The sequence below is a fragment of the Ambystoma mexicanum genome, chromosome 6p (assembly GCF_040938575.1).
Source record: "Ambystoma mexicanum isolate Mex_15411 chromosome 6p, UKY_AmexF1_1, whole genome shotgun sequence".
Lineage (NCBI taxonomy): Eukaryota > Metazoa > Chordata > Amphibia > Caudata > Ambystomatidae > Ambystoma > Ambystoma mexicanum.
Genome location: NC_090935.1, coordinates 1089132770 through 1089156108, shown reverse-complemented (window position 1 = coordinate 1089156108; position 23339 = coordinate 1089132770).

Here is a 23339-nt window from a genome sequence, read left to right as displayed (position 1 = left end):
CTTGATTTCCTCGCTATTACCGAGACCTGGCTACACCCTGCAGCAAGCCCCATGCTTATGCTAGCAGTCCCAGATAACTACTCCATCCTGAGGCAAGATCGCCCCAACTCCAGAGGAGGGGGTGTCGCCATTATACACAAAGTAGTCTGCCTATGAGACTAGTAACTCCTACCAATGTCCTCTCTTGTGAAACACTATCAGTCAAAGTCCCAATCACTAACACCCAAACCCTCAATATCCATTTAATCTACCGGCCGCCAGGCCCCACCGGCACCTTTGAGGAAGACCTCAATGCCATTCTATCCAGCAACCTTAAAAGCTCCTCAAGTTCTCACATTAGGGGACTTTAACATGGGCTACAATGACCCGACAGACCAAACAGCCAGCACTATAGTCACCATTCTTGCTGGACTAGGCTTTGCGCAAAGAAGTATGGCACCTACCCATTCGAAAGGTAGAATACTTGATTGGGTGGCCGACCACAACTGCCTAGCAAACATCACAAATATCTCACCACTAGTCTGGATTGACCACCACTTGGTATCGTTCTTGCTATCTACTGACAGACCCCCACCTCCGCCCATCACTACGGCCCCCCCCACTCTCACTAGAAATAATAAGAACATTACAGTAGAAAGATTCATCCCAAATTTACTCCCCACACTTAACACACTCCCCGACAACTTGGATCCAGAGATCCTGGTTGAAGACTACAACAAGGTCAAGGCTACCTCGTTGGACCTCATCGCCCCACTTAAACTCAGACCTAGCAAACCGAAAATGCACCTTAACAAATGGTACACACCATACCTCAAAAACCGAAGGCAGCAAAAGAGGAACTGCGAGGCTACCTGGAAGAAATCCCCTACAGCCGTAAACAAACTTTCTAAACTAGCCTTACTTTACAAAAAAGAAATCTACCTGGCCAAACGAACCTCCTTTGACTCTCGCATATCCCAAGCTAAATCTAATATGAAAGAACTCTTCTCTATACTTAAAGTAGAAACCCCTATACTACCCCCTGACACCTGCACAAAAGATAAAAATTGGTGCTCAGAAATTCAAAATGTCTTGGCAAATAAGATTGCGACCCTTCAAAGCAAAATCTCCAGCAAAAAAGCTGCCCTAAAAGACACGCTCCCATCAAAAAGTCTGGATAAGTGCACGACCACAGACCCTACCCGCTTCAAGTTTTCTAAAGTCAATACTCTCGACGTAGAAAAAATCATCTTGTCCTTGAAACCCTCCAATTGCCAGGGAGACCTATGCCCAGCACAGCTCATCAAAGATGCCGCCCGTGACCTTTCACCCTTCATCACTAAACTGATCAATGCCTCCTTCACTACTGGCTCCATCCCCACTAATCTAAAACAATCCTGGGTACTTCCTTTACTAAAAAAACCTACTCTTGACCCAGCCATACCTACCAATTACCGACCCATAACGACTGTCCCCTTCCTACTAAAAATCCTAGACACGGTCGCCTACGTACAAATACAGAAGCACCTGGAAGAACACCACCTTTTAGGATCCAGACAATCAGGGTTCCGCCCTCAACATGGGACTGAGACTGCACTCATCGACCTGAAAGCTCAGATGATACACTCGGGGACAAAGGACAAGTTGCCTTTCTCCTCTTCCTTGACCTATCTGCAGCTTTCGGTTTGGTCGACCATTCTGTCCTATGCTCACATCTCCACCCAGCAGCACACTTCTCTCCCGAGGCCATTACATGGATCACCTCATTCCTTAATGGAAGAACCGAGGGTCTTTTCTCCCACAGCTGCAGCAGACCCCATACCCATTACCTGTGGTGTCCAACAGGGCTCCTGCGTCTCCCCCACACTGAACAACATATTTACCAAGCCTCTTTTCGATGATTTGGATCATCTCGGTATCACCTACACTAATTATGCAGATGATACCCAGATCCTCCTTCCGCTTTCTGGAGATTATGGAAAGGATTTGGCCTTGCTAAATAGGGTGTACATCATCATCATCATCCAGGCATGGATGGCCACTCATGGACTATGCCTGAATGATGAGAAAACGGAGCTCATCATCCTGGGAACTACGCACAGTTTAAAGAAACTCAGCCCTGCCTACAACTCATTCATGATAGATGGGAACAATATCAAAGTTGGACAGTAGGTCAAAACATTAGGATTCTACTTGGATTCTAGCCTTTCCTTCAAAAGACAACCGAGTTCCCTGGCATCCTCATCTGCATATCCGTGCAAATTAATCCGCTCAGCTAATCCATTTCTGTCAGACACTAGTTGCCTCACATTCGCTAGAGCCCTTATACAATCCCGCCTTGACTACTTTAACGCCCTTTACTTGGGAACCTCCAAGGCTACCACTAGCAAGTTACAAACTCTCCAGAACAACGCCATGAGAGCAGCCCTAGGCATCCCCAGAAGAGAGCACATCTCAGGACTCAACCAACAGAACTGGCTCTCCACTAGAGATAAAATTCTCCTAAAAACATCTTCACTTACCTACAAATCTCTTAACAATGCCGCCCCGATCTACTTGATTAACAGATTCCATAGACAAGCCTCATCGAGACCCCTCAGAACTGCATACAAAGACTGCTTCTCTGTCCCAAACTTCAAACTTGCCACCATATGAGGTAACAGCTTCCCAGAAAAAGCAGCCAAATTATGGAACTCTTTGCCTCCCAACCTTAGAGTAGACATGCCTTACCTGAATTTCCGTTCTAAGGTAGTCTCATGGCTGAAACTGAAGGACCACCAAGATAGCTAAGTGCCAAGGCTATCCCTTCATGCAATCCGCACACTGTGTAACCTTGTGTGCCCACTTTTTACTTTGTATATATTGACTGTTTTCCTCTTCTGCTTTGTATATTCTTCCTCTGCAAACATGTACATTTTATATTTTGTAACTAAGCTTTGCATATTCTTGTAAACACTGCGCCCTGATACCCCTGGGTATAACTGCACATTATAAATTATAAAAACAAACTGTTGATCTCCCATTCATTCCGCTGGGTCACACTCAAGCATCCAATCATGACTAAGGGCATTCATGCAGGCAGGCAGCCAATCAGGCACACGAGGTAGTCAAGCCATTCACTTCTCTCCAGACACTCACAACAAGCTATGTGTATTGGGACAAGTACCGAGCCATTCAACAATCCAAACTGCATTCATACCGGTTTCGGGCAGGGCTGTCTCAGTCATTGTGTCAACCACCAGATACTAGACATCCACAACACAGAATGCATATTCGTCACACGCTCTATTCACCCGGGTCCCACCCACAGGAAGTACCCACAACATACCTCACCGGGAAGGCTCCGGCTAGTCTGCCCGGGCCTTCACAACACCATATATGGCACTTCCATCCAACAGCTAGTCAGGGGGAAGGGACAGAGTCAGGGCTTCCCAGGACTTTGGGAAAACAAGGTAATGGGTAATAGAAAGCAAGAGGCCACCGGGGCCATCTTGTTTTCCATCAGGAATCAACTGATCGCAATGGCAGGGCCGGGGTATCCCAAAATGGAGGATACTCCGCGCACCTGTCAAATTCAGCATGGAGCTGCCACCAGCCCATACCCTGCTCTGCAGGCCACCCACAGGTGTCCAACAACATACACTAGGGGCACATGGTTGCACCCCCACCCATGGGTGCCATAAGGGTATCCCACGGGTCCGTTCACCAAACCAAAAGAGAGAGCTGCACCGCCAGGAGTCCCACATGGACTCCTGCGCAGAAAACATGACAGAACACACGATAAAAAGCAGTAAAGGACAAGGATACGGAGGCCCTGTCCCTCCGATGAATTTCCAGCATCACAGTCGCCCCCCTATACTGAGGTGGAGGGTGTCTAATCTCCCACGTGATAGACACCCTCTCCAGACGGTCAACATACCTTCTGGAAAGGCCATCTGCATTATCGTGACTCTTCCCTGGTCTGTGCTCTATGGTGAAGTCTAGCCCTTGCAGGCTAATGGACCACCTGAGCATTTTTGGGTTCTCACCCTTCATCTGCATAAGCCACTTCAGGGGCTTATGATCTGTTTGGACCTTGAAGGTAGACCCCGTAAGGTAGGGCCTAAAACGCCTAAGGCTCCAAACTATACTAAAACACTCCTTTTCAACAGTAGCCCACCTAAGTTCTCTACCCTTGAGTTGTCTACTGATGACTATGATAGGATGTTCTCTCCCTTTGTCATCTAACTGGGACAAGACCGCTCCAATTCCGGTGTCGCAGGCATCTGTCTGGACGATAAAGGGTCGGCTGTAGTCAGGCGCACACAACACTGGTGCCCTACACAGACTTTCTTTCAAGCCATCAAAGGCCCTCTGACAGTCTTCAGTCCAATTAACCTTCCTAGGCTGTTTGGGTGAAGTCAGAGATGTCAGTGGTGCAGCTATGGTTCCATAGTCCGCCATGAAATTGCGATAATACCCGGTGTAGCCCAAAAAGGCTCTCACCTGGGTTTGAGTAGTGGGAGTCTCCCAGTCATATACATCCTGTACCTTACTGGGGAGAGGTTGGATTTGACCCCCTCCTACCTCATGACCAAGATACGTGACTTTCCCCTGAGCTATCTGGCACTTGGTGGCCTTGATAGTGAGGTTAGCCCTTTTCAAGGCCTGCAAAACCCTACCCAGATGTGTCAAGTGCTCTTCCCAAGTGGAACTGTAGACGGCAATGTCGTCTAAATAAGCCACACAAAAGGCTTCCAGCCCACTGAGAGCATGATTGAACAATCTCTGGAAGGTGGCAGGGGTATTCTTCAACCCAAAAGGCATGACCCTAAACTGGTAGATTCCCTCTGGTGTTGAGAACGCCGTCTTTTCCTTGGCATGGTCCGTCAGAGCTATTTGCCAATAGCCTGAGGAGAGGTCAAAGGCGTTCACAAATTTGGCAGCACCTATGGTGTCCACGAGCTCATCAGCCCTGGGCAATGGGTGCGCATCAGTTTTGGTGATGGCATTGACTCCTCGGTAGTCCACACAGAACCTCCAATCCTTGGTACCTGCCTGGGAACTTGCCTTAGGGACAAGGACCACGGGACTGAACCATGGACTGGTTGAGGGTTCAATAACACCCAGATCCAACATCTTGGCAACCTCAGCCTGGATGTGGTTCTTAACCGTATCTGACATTCGGTAGCTCCTGCTCTTGACAGGCACGCTGTCACCAGTGTCAATCTCGTGCTTACACCACGGTGTAAGGCCTGGCGTCAGCGAAAACAGAGAGGCATAATGCTGGAGCAAAGTCCTGCAGGCCCTCTGCTGCTCGGTTGTCAAATCTGGAGAGACATGCACTCCCTCCACTGAGCCATCCTGAGGGTTGCTATGCAGCAAATCAGGAAGGGGCTCACTCTCATCCTCTTCTTGCTCTGAAGCCAGCAAGAGACATGAGACTTCGGCTCGCCGGTGGAAAGGCTTGAGCCTATTAACATGGAATACCTGAGGGGCTACCCCTGGGATTCCCATGTCAACCAGATAATTGACCTCGCCCATCTTGGAGATTATCCTGAAGGGTCCAGTCCACTTATCTGCCAATGCCCGAGGCATGGTAGGCTCCATCACGAGGACCTCCTGTCCCAGAGTCCAATCCACTTGCGATGCTTTAAGGTCATGCCAGTATTTGTTCAATTCCTGGCTGGCCTTGAGATTCGCTCTCGTTTGACCCATCATCTGTGTCATCCTCTGTCTGAGGCCTAACACATAGTCCCCCACTTGCTTGGCGGGACCTGGAGGGGTGGCTTCCCAGCCTTCTCTGATCAAGGCGAGGGGCCCCCTCACAGGATGTCCAAAGAGTAACTCAAAGGGGCTGAAACCAACACCCTCTTGAGGTACCTCCCTGTAAGCAAACAGCAGGCATGGCAGGAGGAGATCCCATTTCCTCCTTAGGGGCTCTTCCAAAGCACCTAGCATGCCCTTGAGAGTTTTATTAAATATCTCGACCAGACCATTGGTCTGGGGGTGGTAAGAGGTGGAGAACTTGGGTGTCCAGACATTTGGTCGACCTAAAACTAGTCGAATGACATTTGGTCGAAAACCAAATGGTCGAATTTTTTTTTTTAATTATATATTTATTTTTCAGGTTTTTGTTTTTTACAAAAATGTGTTTTTAGAAAAAGAAAAAAAAAAAAAAAAAAAGGGTTGAGGGGGGGAACCCCCCCCCCAAAAAAAAAAGGTGAAAATAAAAAAAAAAAAAAAAAAAATTCGACCATTTGGTTTTCGACCAAATTGGTTCGACCATTTGTCTGGTCGACCAATTTTTCTCGACCAAATGTCTGGTAACCGAGAACTTGTAGGTTACCCCACACTCTTTCCACATGGTTTTCATGTAACTAGACATGAAGTTGGATCCTCGGTCCGAGACAACCTCCTTGGGGAATCCAACATGGGTGAAAATGCCCAGAAGAGCCCTGGCAACCACCTTGGCAGTAACAGTCCGAAGGGGTATAGCCTCAGGGTACCTGGTGGCATGATCTACCAAAACCAGGATGAACCGATGTCCACCTGACGTGGGAGGGTCCAGGGGACCGACAATGTCGACGCCCACCCTCTCAAATGGTGTGCCCACCACTGGCAATGGCTGCAGTGGGGAAATGACACTGCCTCCAGTCTTGCCAGGCAACTGACAAGTTGGGCAGGTCCTGCAGTGGGATTCCACTTCTACTCCCATCCGGGGCCAGTAGAAATGGGCAGAGAGCCTCTGCCTAGTCTTCTTGGTACCAAGATGACCAGCTAAGGGCACCTCATGCGCCAACTGCAGTAGGAAGGGCCGGTAAACCTGGGGTACCACCAACCTCTTGAGGGCACCAGGTTCAGGCTTAGTGGGCTCACTAACAAAGAGCTCACCCTCCCAATAAATCCGGAATGTCCTAGACACAAGAAGTGCCTGGGACAGGGCCGGTTTACTCAGACCCTCGAGAGAGTGACACTCTCTCTGTCCTTTACAGAAGTCTGCCCGGGAGGGTCCCCCTTCAGCTAACAAGCATTGAAGATTGGGATGATCCTCCGGGTTGAGAACCTCTCCCACAGGAGCGTCTTCTGGCTCTTCTCCCACAGGAGTTGAGACAGGGTTTACCACTGGACCCAGCCCGTCCGGAGCATGGATCCCAATGGGTGCTGTAGGAACAGCAGGAATAGAAGGAGCTCCCTCCACAGAGGTAGCCTTCTTGCTCTTCCTTCGTCTTGCCTTAGGCCGCGCCTTTGGCTCGGGTACCTGACTCACAGCCAGACCCGGGGTCACCTGTGACCTAGTGACCGCAGCAGCAGTCATGGGAAGACCATCCGAGATCAATCCCAACTCGACTATATCATTACCTAACAGAAAGTTAGCAGGGACATTGTCCTGAACCAGGACAGGAAGCTTTGCTGTCTTGTCTCCAATTACGAGTGTGACTCGGGCTACAGGCGATCATTTGGGAGGCCCACCAGCTAACCTGGTGGTTCTCAGAGGAGCACCTACATAGTCCTCTGGCTTGAGCAGGGTCCTGTCCACCACTGTCATGCTTGCCCCAGTGTCTCTCAAACCAGTAGAAGGCTGGCCATTCAGGAGGACACTTCTCAAAAATCTACGGGTGTTCTGTGGGATAGTCGCCAGTACTTCTGCGTACTGGTCCCAGGCCCCAAGGGACACTAAGGAAATCTCTACGGGAACACCAAATGTGATCCCTGTAGAGGAGGGGAGGACAGTGGCCTCCACCTCAGACATGAGGTAAGGGTAGGTCAGGCTGACAGCCTGTACTCCAAGTGCCTTACCTTTACACTTGGAGTCACCCCTTTTGTGATCCAGAGCCCCAAAGTCCGAACAAGTGCCGGGAGTGCGGGGTACCGTACTGGAACCACCGGGAGCCTGCTTTGCAGCAGGTGGACCACTACTCTTATTCCCACCCACAGATGACTTATACCCACTAGATTTTTGGGTCTTCGGAGAGGAGGGTTTAGGTTTGACTGACTGCTTTTGGGACTCCTCAGCTTTCTGAGAGGCCCCCTTTTCTTTGTCTTTGTCCTTCCCACTAGAGTCCTTAGGGGACACCCGGTGGGAGACCCACTTGTCAGCCAACCTAGCCATCTTAAAGGGATCCATAATGTTCTGGTCAGCAACATACTGACAGCTCCGGTGAACAGGCTTCAGAAAAATGCTCAAAAAACAGGTGGGACAATTCGACAAAAGGTTTTCACTTTGTAACCATCAATCCACCCCATCATATTCATGTGCGCAGCACTCACCCAGTCAACCCAAGGCACATTCTCTTTTCTTAAAATCCCTGAACCTTTTAAGGTATTGGGTAGGTGTCTTCCCAAACTTGGCAATCAAAGCAGATTTCATACACTCATACTGACCCCTTTCTTCCACACTCAGCTTCAGAATACAGTCATACCCAGTCTGAGGCACTCTGCTTAGCAAACACTTAGCCCAATCTCTTTTGTCAACATCGTGAATTGCACAAGCCATTTCAAACGCTTCAATCCATTGGAGGATATCTGAACCCTCCACAAACACCAACCAAATCTTTAATGAATTTAGTTGCTGGGGACCTGACACTCTCACTGGGTTTCTGTAACGCTCACCCGATTCCCGTAGAGGCGCCAGTCTTGACTGGGCGTATACCGTATCTTCAAAGGTGATGTGCAACACACGGCTGGCTCTTTGGGCTGGACCTCTGTGCACTGTATGTCTGACTTGAAGGGTAAGATGTCTGCAGATAGAAAATATGGGATTAAGGAACTGGGTTATTGAATGTCTCTCTCTTCCTCCCTTTCTCTTCTCCTGTAGAACCCCAAAGGTTAACGCTCTCACCTTAGGTAAGTGAACGCCATGCTCTCCATCTGCCTCGGGGCAGGGTGCTGTAACCAGTTTCTTCACTGGATAAGGGGAGCAGGCCTCTTGACTTCAGAGGACTGCTGTCCGTCGTTTACTGCACGAACGGTAAGTTTCGAGTAATTCTAATGTCTTTAAAGTCTTTAGTAATGATGTTTCTTGTTTTGCAGGGTTCCGGCGATGGCGGATGATGGGCTGAAGTGAGTTGAAGATGGAGCCCGTGATGAATAGAAGCGCCTGGAAGCACGTAAGTAAGCGCTTGTTGCCTGCTTCACGATGCGCTCTAACTGTCTTTTTATTTTGCAGGTACAAGTTCGGAGCGGCTGCAGGGTGCCGGAATACCCACTGGGTTAGATGTGGAAAGGAGTAATGGCACGTGAGTATTAAAGTTCCCCAATGTCTTTAAACGCACCTTGTTTTGTCTTTCAGATGCGGGATGCAGCGCCGAAGGCCTCCGGAGCGTGCAAAGAGTTGGTAAGCTTTTGTCTTTCAGATGCCGGAATGCACCGCGAGGCGTTGGTGACAGCCGATGGACCAGGTAAGTGAAGAGCTGTCACTGAAGACCGTAATGCTAACCTGTACTTTCTTGTCTTTATAGGTGTTGCTGAAGACTGGATTCAGGATGGTAAGCCTTTTTCCTTAGTCCCAGGATCAGATGCAGAAGACACGATGAGCCTTCTGCTGCAGAGGATGCAGAATAACGCAAAGCAAGATTCATCCATCGGGTGTGGTTTAAGTAGCCTCCTGTAGTGCTTAGGTGTCTCCTTCCACAGCCACGCCTAGATAAGAAAAGAGTTCCTGCTTTCCAGAAGAGTTCCAGTGTTCTGAATTTAGGGAGTGGCTCCTGCCCCACCCAACAGGAAAAGTAGTTCCAAACAGAAGAGGATCAGAGGCTCAACTGGCAGGCAAGTAAGCAGCATGGTCTGCTGCAGGTAAGTCCACCCAAGCATTATGAGCCCGGCGCTTCCAGCGCTGGGACTGGGCATATTTATGAGCCTGGTGCCACTGGCGCCAGGACTGGGTCCAAAAGGTCCCAATTGGGACTGGTTGGCACTCGGAACCTGGGTTATGGATCTGCTTCCAAGGGAGTCGGGAAAACCCTGACCTTTTGGAAGCAGAGATCATGACAGTCGCTGAAGTCTCCACTCTAGCTTTCTCCAGCTGGATTCTCTAACATTCAGTGTCCTTGTCTTTGAGTTCAAGATCCCTATTCTTGAGATGAACTTGTTGAGCCAGCTCCTCCTTCTTAAGCTCAGCATCCATTTCCAACTTGCGATATTCATAACTCAAGCTCCAGGGAATTGCTGGGGTTCGGAATAGAGGCAGCAGGAATGGTGGCATTCCCAGAAACAGATTCAGTAGAAACCCCAGGGGCAGAGTCCTCGTTGGTTGCATTCCCCCCCTCATCAAGAGTTTCACCATCGGTCTGGTAGTCCACCAGGGCAGCTATCAGCTCAGCCCTAGACTTATCCACAAAGTCTAACTCCCTAGCTTCACAAGCACTCTGGAGAGCCTCTAAGCTCATCCGAGTCAATTTACCATTTGCAATAGACTCCATTGCTTGTAATGCAGTTATTTTTTACACAACCAAACCTTAATTTAATAAAGTACAGATATTTTGTAAGTGGCACGGTTATACACTGATTCTTAAAACCATAAGCATCCCACCGCTGCCACCAGTGTAAAGACTGGTAGGGGGCGTCTGTACTTCCGCTCTCTCTGGTAGAGGAGAGGCACAGAGGACCCCAGCCAAGATTCTCTATTATTGGTAACGTAGTCGAGCAATCAAGGCCTAGCTTCTCAGGAGGTGATGCAGGCTGGTTCTTAAGTACAGTGTAGTCCCCGAACCCCCACAAAGGAATGTCCACACACTGTATTACTGAAAACAGTCTTTATATAATTAATATTCAAAGGTATGTACACGATCACAATAACGCACTTTGTACTTGGAAGTCAACAATGGTAAATATATACAATCCTAAAGTGGCACCTCCAATGTTATCGAATCTCATTAAAGTGCATCAACTGTACGGTTAAAATGTCACACAGATCAATAACGAGGAAACCAGCAATAGAGATAGGCTGGAACGTAAGATGGTTGAAACGGTAGTCTTATTTCCTCCTATTAAGGTTTTACCCCCCCAATGTACCTGGTGGAGTAGAGTTCTCTGAAAATGCGTCGGCCGATCCTTCTTGAGTGACTCTCTTTAAAGCAGGAGCCACGGATCGTCGAGAAGCTCAGCGTTCGGTGTCTGGGAATCGACGGCCCTTCTTGAGTGCCCCCCCTTTAAAGCAGGAGTCACGGGTGGAACGTCCGACAGTAAACAGGTGGAACTACGGCAGTGAAGTGGCAGCTTCGTTCCTAGCGATGCTCGACAACGAAAGAGCGTTGGCGTCCTGCAAGGAAGAGGCATGCGGGGCACCCCGGTGACAATAGTTCTGGACCGCAAAGAGATGATGAAGAACTGTGGCCCAGCAAGGGCGTCGAGTCGTCGGCGTCTGTGGTCCTTAAGTGGCGGGAAACCCACCGGTGGATGCTCCTCGGCGCATCGACGGTCGGGCCTTCTCCAGCGGGATAAGCGGGTGACGATGCAGACGAGAGCGTCAGATGATCAAAATGAAGTTCTTAGGCAAACGAGAGCACGGCAGCTCTGGTCAGCGACGGCGGTCGTCGACAGTGGCGGACAGCAGTCCGAGTGCTTCTCTTTGAGATTCCGCAGCAGTCCCCATCTCAGGTCGGCAGCCTGTCGAAGGTCTGTCTACCAGGGAGCTTTGGCAAATATCAGCTGTGCACAATGGTCCCTCGTAGCTCGGGGAGAGGGCGCTTTACCAGGTCCTTGCTGGGTCAGTCCTTGGAGACACAGCAGCTTTCAGATTGTGAAGGAGAGCAACAGCAATTCTTCTCGTCCAGCAGGGCTTCAAGGTCAAGCTTCAGTTACTCTAGTTACTCGTCGTAGTGGACTTCAGCTTCTTAACACGATTTCTAGCAGTGAGAGGTCCCCAGATATACTGTTGATCTCCCATTCATTCAGCTGGGTCACACTCAAGCATCCAATCATGACTAAGGGCATTCATGCAGGCAGGCAGCCAATCAGGCACACAAGGTATTCAGGCCATTCACTTTTCTCCAGACACTCACAACAAGTTATTTGTATTGGGACAAGTACCGAGCCATTCAGCACTCCAAACTGCATTAATACCGGTTTCGGGCAGGGCTGTCTCAGTCATTGTGTCAACCACCAGATAGACATCCACAACACAGAATGCATATTCGTCACACACTCTATTCACCCTCGTCCCACCCACCCAAAACCCACCCAAAACATACCTCACCGGGAAGGCTCCAGCTAGTCTGGCCGGGCCTTCACAACAACACCATATATGGCACTTCCATCCAACAGCCAGCCAGGGGGAAGGGACAGTCAGGGCTTCCCAGGACTTTGGGAAAACAAGGTAATGGGTAATAGAAAGCAAGAGGCCACCGGGGCCATCTTGTTTTCCATCAGGAATCAACTGATCCCAATGGCAGGGCCGGGGTATCCCAAAATGGAGGATACTCCGCGCACCTGTCAAATTCAGCATGGAGCTGCCACCAGCCCATACCCTGCTCTGCGGGCCACCCACAAGTGCCCAACAACATACACTAGGGGCACAGGATTGCACCCCCACCCATGGGTGCCATAAGGGTATCCCACGGGTCCGTTCACCAAACCAAAAGAGAGCTGCACCGCCAGGAGTCCCACATGGACTCCTGCGCAGAAAACATGACAGAACACACGAGGAAAAGCAGTAAAGGACAAGGATACGGAGGCCCTGTCCCTCCGATGCATTTCCAGCATCACACAGAGTCAAGAGAAATTGACAGAACTCTATCCAGACACTAGCAACGTATATGTTAACAATGGTCAAAGGTGTTGCATACACGTTCAGGGAAGCCAGAGTCCGATTGCCATGATCCTCTTTATATTGTTGGACTATTTGAGCAGGAAACCTTTTTGAAATTAGAATAATAATTCCATTTTACTTGTCCAGAGCAGTTGAAAAAGATATCGGTTTAACCCATTGTTTGGTTAAGTATAAGCTTTCTTTTCATTAAGGTGAGTTTCTTGAAGACATACAATATAATCGTTGAGGTTTCCCAAACGTGAAAGGCTCTTTTGATATTTAATGGGACTAGAGATATCCATGACACTCCAGGATAACATTTTAAATGAGGACATTATTCATAGAAGCAGAATAGCAAGAATGTTCAGCAAATATTTATGATATATTAGATTTGTGACATATAAATTAATATCATCACTATATATATATATATATATATATATATATATATATAAATGTGAATGTGTGTGGCTTCGCGTATGTTCCCTATACAATTCCACACTGTTTCACCAATCTGCACCCTATTTTGCACCGGCACCTATTAGGACCCTCCGGACATTACTGGCTACATGATATTTGGTCACCCCACCCCTTTTCCCAGATTTGAGCAAAAGTGAAAATGTGTGGGTGGGATTGTGGCTTCCCTATACAATTTCACACTGTTTCACAAATCTGCCCCAAATTCTGCACAGTCACCTGTTAGGACCTTCTGGACATTAGGATACATGACATTTGGACACCCCACCCCGTTCTCCGGATTTTAGCAAAGTGACAATGTGTGGGTGTGTTTGTGGCTTCATGTTTGTTCCCTTTCCACACGTTTCACCAATCTGCACCAAAATTTGCACAGTTAACTATGAGGGAATGAAAGCCCGGGCAACGCTAGGAATATCAGCTAGTATTGAATAAAACAGCTACTGGTGTTAGATAGTTATGTACTGTGGCAGGTAAGAAGGAGGACATAGACACTGTAATGACATTTCCAAGAAGTATATATTAAATAAATATAAAGCCTATCTTTCCCTATTGCTATGGGGTATTCCCTACCTATTTCAATAACTAAGGTGCTTGTCAGTCGTTGGGAAATGTCCAAATTAAAGAGTCACCTGTAAAAAAACACAAACGAATCCTAACTGATCCTACCACTATTCAAAACAAACTTAAGGTCCAGAGAATGACTCCCTTTTCCTCAAGATGCAGTGGTCTTATTCCGTCCTCTGCTATCAGATGCTAAGGGGCCCAGAATCCCACAGCAAACCCCAACTTTGTTCACATCGAAACAAAGCCTGGAAAGCATACAAGCATTCAAGTCACACTGTTCTAAACATATTAATTAAAAGCAATTGCTTAAGTACTACAAACTCATCATCCCTGATGTCATAACATAATATCAGTTTACAAAACCTATGGGGAACGGAGATAGGTTAGTGGGTTTGGCTATATACTGTGAGAAACCCGAGGGCGTCCTCACATTTACTCACCTTGGATCCTCTTCTCAGGTGGCCAGAGAAAGGCCATCGCTTTTGGATCCTGACCCTGGGGGTGGAGAAGCGAGGGAGGATCACCTGGGTGGAGGGTCCTTGGGGATTAGGGATAGGATGCCCTCAGTTGCGGTGCAGTATTACGCCTTGCCATTTCAAGAAGAATCCTCTATCCCAGAGGTAGTTATGGGTAATTGCTATCCCTGTGTATTGCTCTCCCAGAGTGCACGGACAGTCATAAATCACCAGTGCAATTACGGAGCCAATACTTTGAACGCAGGAAGATGCAATAACTTGCAACCACACACTCTTAGAAAATAATGAGCACTTATACGGCTATTTATTCAAAGCTTAGAAGCAACAAGTGATAACATAGAAATAAATCACAGAAGAAACAGAGAATTCAAAAGAAAATACATCACCGTGAGCGTAACTAGATTCCTCATCTCGCCAGAAGCGGCTGGAAGACCCCGATAACAGCCAGGCCGAGAGCACAACAGCCAACAGGTATGCCGGACGGAAGTGTCCCCCCTCCGGCTGAAGTCTCACCCGACAGCTCAGGGGTTCCGCATATATGCGCACTTCAAAAAGAGGTGGCAATTTCTCGAACCTTCTGGCAACGCACTTGCGTTATGACGAGCAGCCGTTGTTTTCCAGCTGGGTCAACCGACAGTAACCTCAAGGAGCAAAGTGCCTCCCTCCTCTAAAAAACAAGCACCACGGAAAACAGTCCCATAGCTCATAACAAGACATAACAAAGTTAGCTTTCCCAGCAGAATGTCCTTTGTCTGCATACCATGTTTGGAAAGCATGTTTTCTTCATCATCGTGAATCATGAATCTAGATCTCAGCAAAATGAGTGCAGCTTTTCACAGCGACATGAAGTAAATATCCAGTAAAAATCCACCATGGCTCTGAGCGCTCCGAGAATGCACTGCGCATCAGCGCCATGTTTTAGCTCAAGCATAACAATTCCACCCTTGGATATTTATCTTCCATAGCCCAGTGGCAGAGGAGCCGGTCTCTGAAACCGACGAAATATTAAAACTAAGTTGGGAATACATTGAATACAACAAGAAGCTATTATGATAGCTAATATAATGCAAATACAAGCAAAAGCGTAACGTAGTGTGCCCCCAACAACAGGAATCCATGAAAATAACCAACCCCACCAATTCCCAGTATGATCTTGGGACACTTCAGAAATTAGATCCCTCAAACCTCGAATATGACTTTCAATGGATCGTGAATGGTCACTTAGATTGAAACACATACCTTCAATTGCGTTACAACCTAAATTATGCCTTTCAAAACAGAGCTGCTGTTGATTATCTATTGCTAAAGTTGCTTTTCTAATAACTTTACTATCAAGGAGTAATTCTTCTAATGCCTGAGAAGTATGATTAAGTCCTTTGACTACTTAACATGCTAATTTAATCAAAGATTTGTAACCCCCAGCAGCTAAACCCCAAACTCCCACCAATGAAAGGGTTAATGCTAGAACCTCAGCTTCTGATAGCAAATGCACATGTGAATCACAATCGGGGGATAGACCCACAGACTCAAAAGTTGACCTTTTTTCCTCGAGTTATCGCTGGGTGTAAAGGAAACATCATTAGTCCTAATCGAGTTAAGGCACGTGGACCTCCAGAAATGTTAGCTGGAATATAAGTGTATGTGATGTTGCCACATGAAAAGAGCCATCCTGTTGGAAGTTTCACATGATTCAAATGACTGGCAGCTATCACTGTATGATTACAAGACATAGTGTTATTCATGCTGGTACATGTGCGTGGCACTCGCGAACATAATCGTTGCTCAAACACCGTGTGATTTTGCTGTTTGGTTAAATCGAGCTGTTGGCATTTGCCAATTTCTTTTGAATTGCATGTCATAAGGTAGCACACATCGCCTTGGGTTATATTATAGGTTATAACACGTGTCAAATTTCTCCATTTACGATCTGTTTCCTGGCAAAATCTGCAGTACTCCTAGACGGAAAAAGATTGCCTAATGTCGGAATCTTGAACCAAAGAATCATTGTGTGTGACGCCGAAAATATGCTTTAAAACCAGAACTGGCGTCGGCACTGCTACTAAGTCAATAAGGCTTCAGCATTGGGCACACCAGTAAGGCAAAAGTGCGTAATGTTGAGCACCTGTTGTGCCAGATATATCCACATATTCTCCGTTTGGGTAATCATGGGAGAATGTTTTCGCCATCCTGAAGATGCCTCTCGCATGACTGGCATCAAGGTTATTTTCACTTGCTCCTAACATGTTTTCTGCATTTCACAAATCCATGTCTTCGGTCTGGCTGGCTTTTCGGCATCGGCATAAGGCTGCTTTTGGACATCATTACTCATCATCATCAGTTTCCCCTTGATCGCTGGCACAGATGTGACATTTTTTCGTTGGTAGCAGCATGCCTTTTAACTCTCCCAAATGGAGTCCATTTAGTCCCACAATTACACCAGCCAGACACAGGATCTACAAGGCAAACCCAGAAAAGAGATATCAGTGTTGTACATCACTCTCTCAGGTAACATTTGTCTGTGGGCACATATTGCCTATTCTTTCTACCGGGCTCCATTACTAAAACTACTTGGTCTTTGCCTGATGCAATGACATCTGCGGGCACTGGTGGGCCACTTGGCCTTTCCACCCACACCTTTGCACCCAGTACCATACTGTCTGAAGAACCAAAACCACGATCCCCACGGGTAGTTAACACTGTAGGAGGCTCCCCCTTCTTAATCATGGACAACGTAACGGGAATGATAATCAATTGAGCCACCCAATCACCCTTGTGGATCGGTAACAATTGGTCCCCACTATTCATCAGGATGACTTTGATCTCGCCTTGGTAATCGGCATCAATTACCCCGCCCAACACTTGAACTCCCTTCAATGCTAGGCCAGATCTAGGGGCAATCCATCCCATACTCTCTGGGGGAATTTGTACTCCAATCCCTGTTTCAATTACAACAATCCCTCTTGGGTCTAATCCGATTTCTTCATGGGAATGCAAGTCTACCCCTGCTGACTCTGGAGTCGCCCGATAGGGAGCTAAAGAAGCCGGGGTAATTTCCCAGTACAATAGGGTTTCTCTGACTGAATTGGGTTGAATCCGTAAAGTAGGAGTCATTAGCCGCATCAAAGGAGTTTCATGCTCATTCACAGGCCTATTGTTTAGTACTTGCACCGCATCAAACACACAATCATGCAAGCCTGCCTAATTGCCATCTCCAGATTTGCGCAGCTGTTCTTTCAACAACCCATTCATTCAATCAGCCCTGAAGCGGCAGGGTAATAAGGCACATGGTAAAGCCACTCAATACTCTTTTCCTGACAATACTCCTGTATTAGTTTGCCTTTGAAATGTGACCCATTGTCACTTTGAATCTGCAAAGGCACTCCGTAATGTAATATGATCTGATCTAACAACCTGATGGTGTTCAGTTGTGTTGCATGCTTGCACGGCAAAACCATCATGTATCCTGAATATGTATCCACAATAGTGCATGCATACTGACAACCTTTACTGATTGGCAGGGGACCGATATAATCAATCTGCCAAATTTGACCTGGTAGTTTTCCTCTTCGCAATGTGCCCCAAACAATCTGAGGGATAGGTCTATGCTGTTGGTGTTGGCACACTGGACATTGCAAAATTATCGTTTTCACTACTTCTAAAGGAATACTGATTCCTCGAGCTTGTGCCCACCTGATAGTAGCCTTTTCTCCAAGGTTCCCACATTTCTGGTGAGCCCACTTGGCCAAACCCTCCAAATCGTCTTCCTGAGCCTCTGCATCCACAGATGAAATCTTGGTGTGTTTGTCTACAACAGAATTAAACCAACGTTCTAATGAGTCTGTGGCACAATGTGCGTCCACATGATACACAGTGACTTCACTTTGTGATACCATTTCTGCAATATCTTGCCACAGTTCTTTTCCCTACAACTCTTTTGAATGAATCTTCATCCCATTCTTTCGCCAGGTTGGCAACCACACCGCCAATCCATTCGCCACTGACCATGAATCCGTGTACACATGACATCGACCAGGGGTCTCTTGTTTCGATGCCTGGTAAACTGCGTAAAGCTCTGTAAACTGACTGCTCTTCCCTTTCCCGGACGTTGTCAAAATATTTTGTGTCTTGGGATTGTACAACACTGCTTTCCAGTATCGCTCAGTTCCCACATATCGGGGGCGAGCCATCTGTGAACCAGGCATGCTCCGTTTGCTCCACGGCCAAATCGCTGTAAGGTACTCCCCATTTCACGGGAGACTCACGTTTTTCAGGCACTTCCGGTGGTATGTAATCTGAGGGCGGTATGTTGGCTACTTGCTCATGTAATTTCACAACTCCACCCTTCCCCGATTTGGCTCTGTCTTGAATGAACCATTTCCATTTAATTATGCTGGCTTCTTGAGCATGTCCTATTCTATGTGTTTTAGGAGAGCTCAGTACCCATTGCATTATTGGTATTTCTGGCCTCATCAATACATCATGGCCCACCGTCATTGGCTCGTTATCAACAAGGGCCCAATAACATGCCAGCAACTGCTTCTCAAACCGAGTGTATGAGTTACCAGCATCGGGCAATTTACGACTCCAATACCCCAATGGCACACGTTTCCTGTCCGGTTTCTGCCACACACTCCAGTTAGCATAATTGTCTTGTACAGACACATTCAATTCCACTTCGCCTTCCTTCAATGGCCATAAATCAAGCACCTGCTGCACGGTGTCTTTTGCCAAATCAAATGCTTTCTGCTGCTCTTCCCCCCACTGAAACTCATTTTTTGCGTGTCACTTTGTAGAGGGGGGCCAATATCTGCCCTAAATGGGGAATGTGCTGTCTCCAAAACCCAGACAGCCCTACCAACTGCTGAGCTTGCTTTTTGTTCATTGGAGTGGTGAATTCAAGTATTTTCTGTCTGGCTTTTGGCACCATTTCTCGATGCCCATGATGCCACTGAATCCCTAGGAATATCACTGTTTCAGCTGGGCCTTGAATTTTATTCGGGTTAATCTCCCACCCTTCCTTCTTCAATCCTTCCATTATGACATTTAATTGGCTTTGCACACTGTGCTCATCCTTGCCCTGAATCAAAATATCATCAATTTAGTGAGAGATTTGAATGTCAGGTTTACACAGTATCTTGTCTAAGTGCTCTGCCACCAGCCGGTGACAGATAGTCGGGCTATGTATGTACTCCATAGGTAACCTTGTAAAGGTGTACTAACGCCCGCTCCAAGAAAATGCAAACTGCTCTTGGCACTCTTCAGCAATTGGCACAGAGAAAAATGCATTGGCTAAATCTACCACTGCATACCAAGTCCCCTCAAACCTTTGGACATGCTCAATCAACGTAATGGCATCTGGGACCGCGGGCACTAAGGGAGGAGTGTGTTTATTCAACTCACAGTAATCCACCGTCATCCTCCATGACCCATCCCCCTTTTTAATAGGCCAGAGAGGATTGTTCCATGCGGTGGTCATAGGGCGTAACACACCCGCCTCCACATACTCTTTGATGGTGTCTGAAATTTCCTTGTGCTCCCCAGGAATGCGGTATTGCTTCATTGCTACCCGCTTGGTTGCCACAGGCACTTACACTGGGGGCATCTTCAATTTGCCTACGGTAATGGGTGTACAGGTCAATGAACTCACCCCAAACTGGTACGTTTTACCTCCAAGTCCCAAAGTCAACCCTTCCAGAATGTCAAAGCCAATTATTTATTCAGGTATCAGGACAAACAACACTTGGTATTTCTTCCTATTCAAATTGCCTATTTTCATCTCCACTTTCGTTTGTACTGTGGGGGTCTCCTTTCCCACCCCCCCCCGCCTCCGAGACCTGTAATAGTAAATTGTTTGCCTTTAAATCGTGCTGGATTGCCATGAATCAGAGAGGCCTCCGCCCGGGTGTCTATCAATGCTCGCACCCCTTGCGTATTTCCTGGTCCCCAAAAAATCTTATCAACATGGGGCTGCCTATCAACTTTTATACGAGCAGACGCTGCTGGAGCTTGGCCTTAGCCCTAGTCAAATTTCGAATGTGTGTGACTTGACTCCGCCTCTAGCATTGCACTCACCACCTTCCTCAAATCAGCGTATGTTGGCTGGTACGGGGAAGGTGTCCCCATAGACCCTTCTTGTTCTTCCTCAGGAGGAGCAGAAGGTAAGGTGTCCCCTTGTGGCTTGGTTACTACCTGTTTCTTAACCTGTTTATAGCGCTCTTTGGCTGCAAGTCCTCTTTTTTTGTATAATTCATACATTACTCTGGTTTCAATGCCATCAATTTCTTCTCGTGGCACACCATCTTTTAACAAAGCCAGAAACATGTCCTTTCGGGACACTCGGGAGTCTCTACTATCTTGCCTCCTGCCTTCGGTTCTTCTCTCACTATGCCCCTCTCTCTCCCGTTGCTTGTCATCACTCTTGTCCCACTCCCCTAAATCTGCCAGTTGCCGAATGGCATCCACTACCTCATCAGTGGGTTTGCCCGTCATACCAACGAGCAAAGTCATAATTACACTTTTGTATGCGGGTGGCGCAGTTCTAATCACCATGTTTCTAGTTGAAACTGAGAGCGGCACGGCCCCCATGTGTCCTGGAGCATCTACGTGAATTGCCTCTTTCATAGCATGCTCTGACTTTTTGAAATGCCTCTTTCAAAGAATACCACTTTGTTGCACCTAGCAGCCCAAGCATGTAACCGTAAATACCCCATTACCACAGATTGGCCTAGTGAGGAAACAAAGACACCTGTGCATCGTAACCATTGTCATCGGGGGGCGGCCCTGCCCTTAAGACCTCCTGTACATTGGTGTCAGTTGACAAGGGTAGAAAACACGATGAGTCCGTGGAATCTATCAACAACCCTGCAGCGCCCCCATCTAGCAACCTCACCATCCATGTCAATAAAGGTTCCCCTGATTTTTGCCTCAAACGGGTAATAATTTCCCCAACCTCCTGCTGGGTGTAATCCTCCAACGTGGTTAAATCCACCACTCTGCCTGCAGGATTCTGCAGGTGGGGTCTGGCTCGCCGTCTTCTAACGGGCTTAGCCGCCACTGTTTTCTGCTTAATTTCCATCTTGGTGTTGGACTCATTTGCGGAACTACTCTCTGGACTGGTGGAGTCAAAAATATCACCATCCCACTTATCCGGGTCCCAGTCCACACCAGCGGTAGCGATTACAACTGCCAACTTTCTTTTGTTGACCCCTCCCCGTCTTTTCCTATACTTATACCGGGCTACTCTGACTGCTGCCCTCTCGGCACAGCCTGATATGGGTCAGCCTTATCTTTAAAAAGTTTCATTTGAATCTGCTGCATTAACGCAGTCTGCCTTTCTGCATCCAGCTCTCTTTCTAATCGCAAAACCTCATTTTTCATTTCCGAATTCCTTTGATGTATTTTCCTATAAGCATACAAAAGAACCCAACCTCGCCTACCTAATGCAGCGCATTCTCTGCCACGTTCCACTGGAACTTGTTGCAAGCACACCATTGCATCAGACGGATCAGCATCTCACAAACCCTGATCCCATGTTTCACTTAGCCCTGCGCCGCATGCCCACGCCTCGGCCAATTTATCATATGGACTCTTGGTCCAGCCTAGAATGATAACATCAGAACATTCACCGCCAGCGGGAATGCTCTTTTTCCTGAACAAACTACTCATTATTGCAAACAAAACAAAACCTCTTTATATCTATATTTTTTTTTCTTTCCACACTACAATCACTCCCACAAGCATGCACACACCGGCAAAAGGAGAAAAAGAAAAAAAAACAGCTTAACACAATTCAACACTCACTGCCAAATTACTTTCGCTTGTAAGGCAACCGAAGCCTATCTACGTTCAAACAGATTCTTGAATATTTGGAACAATTCATCACAAATATCCTGTTTGTGACACCAAAATGTATCCTCCCAGAGTGCACGGACAGTCATAAATCACGAGTGCAATTACGGAGCCAATACTTTGAACGCAGGAAGACGCAATAACTTGCAACCACACACTCTTAGAAAATAATGAGCTCTTATACGGCTATTTATTCAAAGCTTAGAAGCAACCACTGATAACATAGAAATAAATCACAGAAGAGAATTCAAAAGAAAATACATCACCGTGAGCGTAACTGGATTCCTCATCTCGCCAGAAGCGGCTGGAAGACCCTGATAACAGCCAGGCCGAGAGAACAACAGCCCACAGGTATGCCGGACGGAAGCGCCCCCCCTCCGGCTGAAGTCTCACTTGACCGCTCAGGGGTTCCGCATATATGCACACTTCAAAAAGGGGTGGCAATTTCTCGAACCGTCTGGCAACGCACTTGTGCATTGATGAGCAGCCGTTGGTTGCCAGCTGGGTCAACCGACAGTAACCTCAAGGAGCAAAGTGCCTCCCTCCTTTAAAAAACAACAAGCACCACAGAAAACAGTCCCATAGCTCATAACAAGACATAACAAAGTTAGCTTTCCCAGCAGAATGTCCTCGACTGCATACCAGGTTTGGAAAGCATGTTTTCTTCAGCATCGTGAATCTACCTTTCAGCAAAATTAGTGCAGCTTTTCACTGCAGCATGAAGTAAATATCCATCATAGCTCCGAGCGCTCCCAGAATGCACTGCGCATCAGTGCCATGTTTTAGCTCAAGCATAACACCCTGTCAACCCAACCAAGAGAAAGCCTGGGGTTATTACCAATCTGAAAACACTAGGATGTGGGTGAAGAAGAGAGGGTTTAAGGGTGAGGTGGGTGAGACATGGTATCCCCTTTTCCTATTGAAGACCAACCTAACCCTCCCCCGGCCTTTATAAGCTACTGCAAAACAGCTCCCCTCATTTTCCCACATTTTACCTCTGACCGTGCTGGGACGGAGAAGAGACGACAGAGTAATGAACACTAAAAATGAATTTCACCACTCTAGTACTGAGACTAGGAAGATGCCTGCAGAGTACTGTGAAGGTCAGGCATGTCCCTTTAACTATGGTCAGGCAAGCTCAATTCAGAATTCACACCTGCAACCTGTCAAGTGGTTGCAGGTGTATAAAGGGAGACCAGTGAAGCAGCACAGAGAGCAACAGGGAGGCCTGTGTGGGAAAGGCCAGCACGGGACCCTTCTCGTGAGGA